The sequence below is a fragment of the Hemibagrus wyckioides genome, unplaced genomic scaffold, assembly GCF_019097595.1.
Source record: "Hemibagrus wyckioides isolate EC202008001 unplaced genomic scaffold, SWU_Hwy_1.0 Contig10, whole genome shotgun sequence".
NCBI classification, from domain to species: domain Eukaryota; kingdom Metazoa; phylum Chordata; class Actinopteri; order Siluriformes; family Bagridae; genus Hemibagrus; species Hemibagrus wyckioides.
In genome coordinates, this window is record NW_026690770.1 from 84,379 (window position 1) to 96,599 (window position 12,221).

Consider the following 12,221-nt stretch of genomic DNA (forward strand, 5'->3'; position numbering starts at 1 on the left):
TCTAGTAGAGTCCATGCCTTGACAGGTTAGGGCTGTTTTGGCAGCAAAAGGATGACCAAAACAATATTAGGCAGGTGGTCATAATGTTATGGGTAATTGGTGTAGAATGTTTTACTAATTAATGAACATCTTTTGTTGTTGAGTTGCATCCAATATCGTGGAACATCACCAAAGCAAATTATCCACATTATTCCAGTTATAAAGGATCATGATCTCACCAAACTCTTGATTTTTTGCTCTTAAAGTTTTAGACCAAAATCTAAAACGTATCCTGTTACTGAAAATAACACAAACAAACCTTATTAGAAAAACACTAAAACTGGAGACTCCTTCCAAATATATTACACATTTCCTCATGAAAAGCTTCAACATATCACCAGCCACACCCTTTTTATTAACGAATGAATCTGACCAATCAGAATCAAGCATTTACAACATTACTATAGGATACTGTAGCTCTGGAACAAAGCTGCACTTTTTATCCGTCACACACAGTTTACACAGATAGACTGTATTATCTGTAATGATGCTATAATTATCACATCAGCCAAATCAGGGTTCTCATACCCACCACATAAAGATCTTTTTCTCTGTCTCTCTCTCAGTATGTTTTAAGTACGTCAGGAGGAACAGTTTCAAATGATCAATTTTATATTTGGTCAGGCAAAAATGGTGATATACCTGTGTTTGCACAAAACACAGACTGATGCAAAGAGAATTTTCCTCAGACTTGTTAAATCAAGAATTTTAATTGATTTTAATTTCTACAGAAAGATGAATGATGTGAAGATGTTTGAGACAGTGTGGTGTCATGCTAATGCTCTGTGCTCTGTAGCAGAAGAGAAACTCTGCTTTGCACCAGAGCTAAACTAAATCCACCATTCACTGATGTGTCTTAACTTAATTTATTGAAATATTTTAAAATGTATTTATTGAATTACTGAGTCACCCTGATTTTACCACATATTATGTGACTTATGTGTAAATAAAAGGATTGTAAAAGTCAAAGTCTCTCTCTTTCTCTCTCTCTGTCTCTCATGGATAAGGACACCAGAAGAAGAAGAAACAGCAGCAACAAATAAATGACATTGTCCCCTATTCAGGGCTGACCACAGTTTAAAAACCCATACTATGATGTCCTTCAGTTTTCGTGACACGGGTAAAGAAAATAATTGCTCAGTTCGATTCTGTGTATAATGACCCACAGGCATCGGGCAGTGATTATATATTTATACAAAAGCTGTACTTTTGTAATAAAAAGCATTTTTATTATTATATGTATGTTATATTTCTATAATGTATATTTTTAGCCTTTATATATTTTTATTTTACTCCTGCTTGGTCAAATCGTGGTCGTCATGGTTATGTTCAGAGTTGTCCACTAGAGGGCAGCAGAGATTTTGTCGTCCCCCCCCACTATATATACACAGGTGTATTTCAATAAATTAGAATATCATCGAAAAGTTGATTTATTTCAGTAATTCAATTCAACAAGTGAAACTCTATAGTATATAGATTCATTACACACAGACTGATATATTTTTTATATATTTTAAGTGTTTAATTTTTTTTAATTTTGATGATTATGGCTTGCATCTAATGAAAACCCAAAATTCAGAATACTAGAATATTACACCAATAAAAAGCTAATTAAAAAAATGATTTTCAACACAGAAATGTTGGACTACTGAAAAGTATGAACATGTACAGCACTCAATACTTGGTCGGAGTTCCCTTTGCATGAATTACTGCAGCAATGCGGCGTGGCATGGAGACGGTCAGTCTGTGGCACTGCTGAGGTGTTATGGAAGCCCAGGTTGCTCTGATAGCGTCCTTCAGCTCTTCTGCGTTGTTGGGTCTGGTGTCTCGCATCTTCCTCTTCACAGTATCCCACTGATTCTCTATGGGATTTCTATGGGATTTCACAGGGTTTGCTGGCCAATCAAGCACATGGACACCATGCTCCTTAAACCAGATATTAGTACTTTTGGCAGTGTGGGCAGGTGCCAAGTCCTGCTGGAAAATGAAATCAGCATCTCCATAAAGCTGGTCAGCAGAATGAAGCATGAAGTGCTCTAAAACCTCCTGGTAGATGACTGTGGACCTGATAAAACACAGTGGACCAACACCAGCAGATGATACGGCTCCCCAAACCACTCCCCAAACTTTACACTGGACCTCAAGCAACTTTGGATTTTTTGCCTCTCCTCTCTTCCTTCAAACTCTGGGATCTTGATTTCCAAATGAAATGGAAAATTTATTTTCATCTGAAAAGAGGACTTTGGCCCACAGAGCAACAGTCCAGTCCTTTTTGTCCTTAGCCCAGGTAAGACACCTCTGATATCGTCTCTGGTTCAGGACTGGCTTGACACAAGGAATGCGACTGACACCAGCTGCAGTCCACTCCTTGTGAATCTCCCCCAGATTCTTGAAGGGGCTTCGTTTCACAATCCTCTCAAGGCTGCGGTTATCCCTGTTGTTTCTGCACCTTTTCTATCACACTTTCTTTCCATTCAAATTTCATTAACGTGCTTGGACACAGCACTCTGTGAACATCCAGCTTCTTCAGCAATGACCTTTTGTGTCTTACCCTCCATGTGCAGGGTCTCAATGACCGTCTTCTGGATGTCTGTCAAGTCAGCAGTCTTCCCCATGACTGTGTAGCCTACTGGACCAGACTGAGAGACATTTAAAGGCTCAGGAAACCTTTGCAGGTATTTTAAGTTAATTAGCTGATTAGAGTGCGACACCATGAGTCTCCAATATTGAACTTTTTCACAATATTTAAATTTTCTGAGATACTGAAGTTTGGGTTTTCATTAGCTGTAAGCCATAATCGTCCAAATTAAAAGAAATAAACACTTGAGATATATCAGTCTGTGTGTAATGGCTCTATATAATACAGCAGTTTCACTTGTTGAATTGAATTACTGAAATAAATCAACTTTGCACCTGTATATATATATATATATATATATATATATATATATATATATATATATATATATATATATATATATATATATATATATTAAGCCATTAGATATTTTTATTTTACTCTAATTGGTCATGCTTGGTCAAATCATGGTTGTCATGGTTAGAATTGGATCATTATAATTACTCCCTCATCATCATCATCATCATCAGTGGTGAGGAAGACGAGGAGAGAGAACACGTGCTATGTACAATCGAGGAAAACACGTGAGCTTCCTCCAGCAGTGTGTATGTTCACATGTGAGCAGTGTAACACTTCAGTTCAGGTTCGTGATGCGGTGTGTCGTACCGAGACGCAGAGGTTCCACTCTTGAGAGAACTTGCTGTCGGGGAAGTCATCCTGCAGCGTGAGCTCGGACCGAAAGGCGTCTCGATACTGACGGAAAGTCAGAGAACTCAACAGGTGAATCTGTCTGTGGGAAAAACGAGACTTCACACACTTTTCCAAGAGCTCAAGAACGTCCTGGAATAAACAAACAGGAAAAAAATACAGAGATTTTATAAACATGCGGCGTTTTTTGGTGACAGGTATATTAAGTGTGTGTGTGTGTGTGTGTGTGTGTGTGTGTGTACATACTAGTCTGCAGGTGAGTCCCACCACAGCTACAGGAGCCTGAGCAGACTGAGAAACATCCAGCAGGTTGTACAGCAGCGTCTGGTTCTTATGATGAGCAAACAGATCAAACTCTTCCAGGATGAAGAACACTGGCTGACTGCTGCTTTTATCACCTGCAGACAGACAGACAGGGAGGAAGACAGACATGTAGACAGGCAGATAGACGGGCAGTCAGATAGGCAGGCATGTGGGCAGGCAGGTAGGCAGAGAGGTAGGCAGGCAGACAAACAAAGAAACAGACAGATAGGTAGGCATACAGACAGCCAGGTAGTCAGACAGACAGGCAGACAGGTAGGAAGACAGACAGACAGACAGGTAGGCAAACAGGAAGACAGGCAGGCAAGAAGGCAGACAGGAGGGAAGATAGACAGACAGGTGGGCAGACAGACAGGCAGGCAGGCAGGAAGACAGACAGAAAAACAGTTAGACAGGCAGGTGCACAGACAGGCAGACAGGAAGACAGACAGAAAGGAAGACAGCCAAGAAGGAAGACAGACAGACAGACAGACAGGTAGGCAGGCAGGCAGGCAGACAGACAGGTGCACAGACAGGCAGGCAGGCAAGAAGACAGACAAACAGGTAGGTAGGTAGGCAGGCAGACAGACAGGTGCACAGACAGGCAGGCAGGGAAGAAGACAGACAGGCAGGTAGGCAGGCAGGAAGACAGGCAGGCAAGAAGGCAGACAGGCAGGAAGAAAGAAAGGAAGGAAGACAGGCAGGAAGACAGGCAAACAGGTAATGGCAGACAGACAGACAGGCAGGAAGATAGACAGACAGGTGGGCAGACAGACAGAAAGACAGACAGGTAGGCAGACAGGCAGACAGACAAGAAGACAGGCAGGCAGACAGACAGGAAGGCAGGCAGGAAGACAGACAGAAAGACAGACAGGCAGGTGCACAGACAGGCAGACAGGAAGACAGACAGACAAACAGGTAGGCAGGCAGGAAGACAGACAGGAAGAAAGACAGGTAGGTAGGTAGGTAGGCAGACAGACAGACAGACAGACAGGTGCACAGACAGACAGGCAGGCAAGAAGACAGACAGACAGGTAGGTAGGCAGGCAGGCTGACAGACAGACAGACTGGGTTATCAGTTACAGTAATATCACTCCCAAGTTTCTCTCACATTCACTTCTTTTGAATCATGTGATGTTGCCGCTCCTGTAACGTCCCAGCTGTATACACGACTCGAGAATTCCAGGAATACTGGAACACACTCACCAACACTTTGTCTCCTACGACGTTCTCCAGTTGAAGCTGGCGTGTGTTCAAGTACATGTGTGTATCCTAACCTAACAGAAGTAGCACACAGACATCTTCGTACCATGGTTTTAACAGATCCACATGGACCGATGATATGCAAAGAGTTACTCTCACTCGTGAACCGCTGTCCTCCTTAACAGCTCCAACAGGTGCCTAACACACACACACAGAATACATCATGCACACACACACACACACACAGAATACATCATACACCTTTACAAAATATAGGTCTTAGCAGACACCTCATATAAAGAGTGCATTCTGTTCTAAAAACCCACTTGTACTTCGATTCCAAGCCCATGGGTTTACCCTCAGCACTCTCTGGACCTTCAGACATCAGAAGAACAATTTTAAAACAAAGATTAGCATGCAGAGTGCAGACGACAGCGGATAGTACTTTAAAATCGATGTTTTTACAGCATACTCCAGCACTTCCTCTACAAACATTTACACACATATCTGGGTGATTCTCACGAAATCTTGGTTTTAAAAATTTCAAACATGAAAATTTTAAAAATGCTTAAATTAACTTTTTTTTTTTAGACATTAGCAACAAAGTCTGGAGTGTTTGTGAACATTAATTTAAAAACTTTTACTTACCATTTAACACCTTTTTGAACATAATTTCCAAAAGTCCTAAAAAATCTCATTACTGCAACACTGTGAAAACATTAACACTGATAGAAAAGCAAATACATTTTCACAGTTTTAAAAATGGATTATTAATAGTCATGCACAGTTACTTCAAGTTCTGAAATAATATTTATTTTTAATTTAACAGTTTTTTAAATTTTGACTGATTTCTCTCATTACCGCAACACCGTCCACAATTTACAAACATTTTTTCTTTATATTTTGAAGAAACCTGACATTTTTTCAGAATGACGTGACAAACCTGAGAGAACATCATTTTAAGATTCTGCACATGCATTTAAAATCAAAGTACTATATCTCTATTAATTAAATTAACATCTAATAATCATGAGTTTCAGTAATGATATATAGGTTTCGGTAATGAGGTTAATTATTTGGGTAATGATAATAAGTATACTAGTCTGAGATTTATACTGAGCCTTGTATACTTTTTCTTATACCTTGTATAAGAAAAACATTAAAACAGGAATAAACAGGACAACATTTCAACGTTTACCTAAAAAACATGAAGCATTTTACCATGGCACTAAAAAATAACTGACCACTGTCTTTTTTTCTTTTCATGTTGCTTCTTAGTCAGCTCTTCAGTTTTCTTTATTTTTCCAGTTTGTTTTCGTTTTTGATTCCTGGAAGCGGAAAGAAAGCATTACATTAAATTAGTCTCATAACATGGGGAAAAACATTTTATGTATACATCATCATATAGTATAGAATTGATGCTTACTCTGTGTGTGTGTGTGTGTGTGTGTGTGTGTGTGTGTGTGTTCTATACTGGGCCTGAAGTTGTGGGGTAGAGCTTAATTTTAGTCTTTGAAATGAATTGAAAAGTAAAGTAAAAAAGAAAATAAAAAAAACAAACAAATTACTAACAGAAGAACAAATAACTGTTTATTTATTATGTAATTAAATTACTAAATTATAACAAAATTGTGCAGCAAATTTATTAGGCTGCTGTCACTTTAAGAATCACACGACCTCCATGCTTTAGTGTGGCGGGAATTTCCCCCAGTATGAACAGTCCACTCAGTCCAGCACCAAAGTCCTGTTATAGTAGTGGCTAAAGGGTTGTGTGTGTGTGTGTGTGTGTGTGTGTATACTCTCATGTACATTTCCTAACACTGTAGGGTGTTTATTGCTAATTACACCTGCTGTAACATCTCCAAACCTAACCTCTCTCTCTCTCTCCTAACCTCCCTCTTCTGTACTCCTCCAGCAGTTCTGGGTTTCTGTAGAATTTTTCCCTGAAATTTGTCACCCTAACCTTTGCTAAAGCTTTTTTTCACACTTGCTGATTGTCTACAATGAAACAAATCATAAAGCAAAATATCAACATTTAGGAAATTTGAAATTAATATTAAATTCATAAGAGATATTTAAAGTTCTCTTTACCACAACTGCCCTTAAATGGTTGCGGCATATGAGAATGGTGTGTTGCAGAGGATGAGGTGCCTCAAGATGTTTTGCTAACAATAGAGAAGCCATGATGGTTTTACTCATTATATATATATATATATATATAGATAGAGAGAGAGAGAGAGAGAGAGAGAGAGAATTTATTTTTTTAAATTCATGATTGGCATGGATATGGAACAGAATAATATAATACATGAGACCATTCAGCAACGAATCTTTATAATCTTTATAATTGCGCTACCACCGTTTTGTCACAGCGGCGAGAGACTGCTAGTTTTGTTCCGGAAATTATTCATTTACTAATTAAGCACTGAGCGGGAACATGCACTAGGAGAATATTAAGAACAAAAGGCCACCCTGGCAGCGGTGGGATTTGAACCCACACCTCCAAAGAGTTGAAATGTGGATTGGCTGTCCATATCCTCCACCTCCGGTTGAAGTGGCTTGTTCATATGAACTTACAGCATGTGTGTCCAACCAGCATGGGAATGCAGCCCAAGGTTGTGAAACACTTATGCTGAGTTCACACTGCACGATTTTCAAAGTAGTCGGATCACTGTTGTTTTCACGATGCACGACTGTCTGGGGGAGCATTCAGTTGCTGCTGTGTGGCGCATAGCGGTAAAGAGGAAGCACACGCACGACAAGGGTGGGACTGGAACCCACGCATGCAGAGCACAAAGGATTAGCAGTCCATCGCCTTAACCTCTCAGCCACCTCGTCAGGGGGCAACGCTTCCAAGGAGCCTTGTCAAAAGCAGGGGTTTTCTAATGGCGTGCAGGCTAGGAGGCTACCTTTCAATGATTTGTAGGCAGGTATTGAGGCATGCGGTCACGTAAACTGAAGGGTGCAGGCTAAGCATTCAACGAGAACCTAAGAGTTCTGTAGCATCCTAGTTTTTTTGCTCTCGTCTCAGACCAGGGGGCTTTCAGACCTTTATCCTGCACCATTTCCACGTTTTGCTGTTTTCAAGTCTGAGGCATAAGTTGCAGAACTGCGCAGGTTGACTACACTGCCTCCAGCTGCCGAAACCCGGGATTGAACCAGGGACCTTTAGATCTTCAGTCTAACGCTCTCCCAACTGAGCTATTTCGGCACCTCTACCAGGCCTCTCCTGTATGTGTGAGTGATCAGGTTTTTGTCGGCACGACTGCGCACCACGTCCAGACCGGCGAGGCAAACTTCTTCAGAAAGCGGTAGAGCTTTTTCCTTAAGGGCATAGACAGAAGGTCCTGTCCAGCAGAAAGCAAGATGTACTTCATTGTACTGATTGGAACTGCTACATAAGTATCGTGTTAACTAGGGCATCTACAGATTTATTTGACTGCAAACAAACAGTAGCATTTACATTTACAAGATTTATCAGATACTTTTATCCAGAGCAACTCACATTTACACAGCTGAGCAGTTAAGGGGTAAAGGGCTTTCAAGTGAGCAAAAGGGTGAAGCAAGTGAGCACAAGGCTGAAGGCAGGAAGTGATGAAGGAGTCTTCTTATAGGTTGCATGGAGTCAGCTGACCAGGCAGGGCATGGCACCAAGTAGACTGGGGGAACCAATTAGGCTTCTTCCTAGACAGAAGACACAAACATCTCCCTAAACAAAAGAAAACACAGAAGTAATACCAAGAGTAGGGAGGAAACCAGAGTAAACCCACACTAGCACAGGGAGAACATGCAAACTCCACACAGAATGACCCCTGCCTGTTTAAACCCAGGATGTGAATCCAGGATCTTCTTGTTGTGAGGTAACAGTGCTAACCACTAGGCCACCGTACTGCCCCCAGCTTTCACCTTTGCTTTTTGCATTGGTAATTGAACCCTTAGCAATTGCCATTCATACTGAACAATTGGGAGAGCTGGTACAGTTCACAAAATCTCAGAATGATTTTGCTCGCTGGTCAGCTCTCCCCATTTCTCTGGCTGGTTGTTTAAACTCAGTAAAGATGAACATTTTGCCTAGATTTCTGTATTTATTTCAGTGTGTTCCAATTTTTATATCTAAAACTTTCTATCTAAGACTTCAAACCAACACATCTCATCTTTTATTTGGAACAAATGACCAGCCAGAATCCCCAGGGAAATACTTTAAAAACCAAACTGCCCTTCAAAATTTCTTATTTTACAACTGGGCGACAAATATACAATCTACACTGTTCTGGTTTCAGAGTCATTTCGGACTCTGTGATTGGGTCCCAGATTGAGTCAGTGTTGAAGAGGGTTCTTGCTCCCCAGTCTCACCATCCTGACCAGCTGCACTACTGTGTGGTCCTCTTACTGCCATCTCACGTTTTCCTAACAGTAATTCCATTGTCCGGCAATTATTTGTACAATTGTCAATGATATCTACATTGATATTATTTTTCCTAGCTTTTCTAACACAAAAATTCCCCCTTCCGTTCATGTTTTTAGATATTTTCAGTTCCAAAACTTTGTTAAAAACTCATTTCCCAACTTTTCGAATCTTCCACAAAAATCCCATCTAGATCAAATTCTTGAAGTACCTTCAGATAAAGGTTGTTTCCAACACATTAACATATATTTTGCACTTTTTTTAAATATTTGGTATTATAAATCTCATTTATATAAAATTATACCTCATTTTTGAGTACTTTTTACAGCGGGTCAAATTGACCTGAAGATAACAGGAGGGTTAAATGATTGGAGTTTGCCAAATACTTTGATTTAACTGTTTTTAGAGAAACAATAATCAGAATGAGGACATTCTTAAAAAAGAGAGATTTGATTTGAAACCTGAACTGCTATCAGGACCATGCTGAACACCTTCTGACCAATCCAAATCAAGTATAAATTTTAATGTCAATACTGCACATAATTATCAAATAAAAGTCTATCCAGCTGTTATGCAAAAGTCTGTAATAATGTTTCTCTTGAGCGTTTTAATTAAAATCCATATTGTGGTGTAATTTATACACATTGATTTGTCCATTATGACTTTTGGACGCTTTATTATGTCCATTTTATGATGAAAAAGGAATATAAACTGATATCTACTGGTTTCCTGTCAGGGTTGTGGACTGTTTTCTGGCCACTAGAGACCCCCACTGCCTTTTTGTTGGTTTCCAGTCTCTGTCATTATGTCTAATAGGTGTCCCCTGTGCTTTGTTTAGGTTTGTGTATTTAAGTCACAGGGCCCTTCAAAGATGATGAAAATACTCAGATCTGTGTCTCAGCAGATCAGAGAAAATCAGTGAGATCAGTGGAAATCACATGTACCTAAGCTATATTTTTAACACCACATGTTTAGCTTGGTTTATCACCAGTCTTCTATCATGTCTTCTTTTACATTTAGTTCAATCTACAAGCAACAACAACAACACTTTATTCACCCTTAGAGTTTAAGATACTGGGAACTCTTTATATACAATTGTCCTGATGTGAAGGAAAACTCACACGAACCAGTGAGTTAAATGCTTAGCTAGCCAGGCTGCAAATATAAACATGCAAAATAATAAGACACAGACCGCACAACATTTCAGTCACAACCTTACAAGCAGCATATTCTCAGCAGCTACTAATGAACTAATAGAGGTGTAGATGACATTTATAGGTACTGATATTCATACCTCTGGAGGAAACAAGGCACTGCTCATCATCTGGCCGGTTGTAACCCCTAATAACACAGTGGGATGTTTGTACATAGCAGGGACTGGGAGGAGGAATGAAGAGAAATGTGAAACAGTTACAAAACATATACTTATAAGTTACACTCATACAGTATGTGAAAAACTATACTTTTTGTTATGGTGTTTTTTGGAGAATTTATTTAATTTCAGAATAAGGGTGTAACCTATTAAAAAACAAGGAAACGAACGGTTTTGAATACTTTCTACAATATATCAATGTCCCATTTTATATACATATTACAGATGCAGCTCCACAATACATGTTTTTTCCCATTCAAGATCGGATGCTTCCCAGATGGGGAGAGTAAGCATGAGATTTGTGCGGAGTTCTTTTCACATTTCTCCTCTCTCTCTTCTGTCTTCACAGTAACCTTTGCACTCATTCACTCTAACACTAATTTAGGGACACAAATAGCAGAGACCATGGATATGACTAAGCAAGCCTATTATGTCAAACCATAATAAAACAACTCACCTTGAAGAAGCCTGTTTGAAGTTACATTACCCTCCATTAGAATTTAGCTTGCATTTAGAAGGATGTACTGTTATGGCTAGCTCAGCAGTGAGAGACCTGGGTGTAATATTAGACAGTTAGACAGCAACTTGTCCTTTGAAAATCATATTTCCACTATTACTAAAACAGCCTTCCACCTTAGAAATATTGTCAAGCTTAGGAACATTTTATCTGTATCTGATGCAGAAAAGCTAGTTCATGCATTCATGACCTCCAGACTGGACTATTGTAATGCATTACTAGGTGGTTGTCCTGCATCTTCAATAAACAAGTTTGAAGAATGCAGCTGCCAGAGTTCTTACCAGATCAAGAAAATATGATCATAAAACCCCAATATTATTATCCCTGCACTGGCTACCTGTTAAGTCTAGAATTGATTACAAACTAGCACTACTTACATACAAGGCTCTAAATGGTTTAGCTCCCACGTATCTAACCAGTCTTCTGACATGCTACAATCCACCACGCTCTTCAAGATCACAAAACTCTGGACTTCTGGTAGTTCCCAGAATATTAAAATCTACAAAAGAAGGTAGAGCATTTTCGTATTCAGCTCCCAAATTTTGGAGTAGTCTTCCTGACAGTGTTTGGGGCTCAGACACATTCTCCCAATTTAAAAGTAGATTAAAGACATATCTCTTTAGCCTGGCATACACATAACACACCCAATAACCTTGTACTCCAGTACATCTGATCAAATGCACATTATCATCTAGTCCTGCTAATATTACGAATGCTAATTCCTTTCCACCTGTTCCTTTTTTTACCCATCCCGAGGCATCTGGAGATTGTGCCAGCTCCAGTAGACAGAGGCCAACCCTGCGAGGATCCTGAGGCATCCAGAGATGGACCAACCTCAGCTGGATTCTGCTTCGTGAGGATTTGGGTATATCAAAGCAACGCTGCCAGCCCTATGTGGACTTTGAGGACGACAACAACCTCCTAATTAATACACACTAACATTCTACATCACACTGTAGACTGTACATAACTGCAGAAAGGACATTGTTCATATCACACTCTTCGGTGCTTAGAATAATTTATAATCACACTCTCCGGTGTCACCCAAATGAGGATGGGTTCCCTTTAGAGTCTGGTTCCTCCCAAGGTTTCTTCCTCA

At 39.8% G+C, this 12,221-nt stretch overlaps 1 non-coding gene across 1 annotated transcript; it reads right to left on the reverse strand.

Moving 5' to 3' along the window:
• Positions 1–7,966: 7,966 nt before the first annotated feature.
• Positions 7,967–8,039, reverse strand: trnaf-gaa (transfer RNA phenylalanine (anticodon GAA)). The gene has a single exon. It is a non-coding gene; the product is annotated as a tRNA-Phe (tRNA).
• Between the last annotated feature and the right edge of the window lie 4,182 nt (positions 8,040–12,221).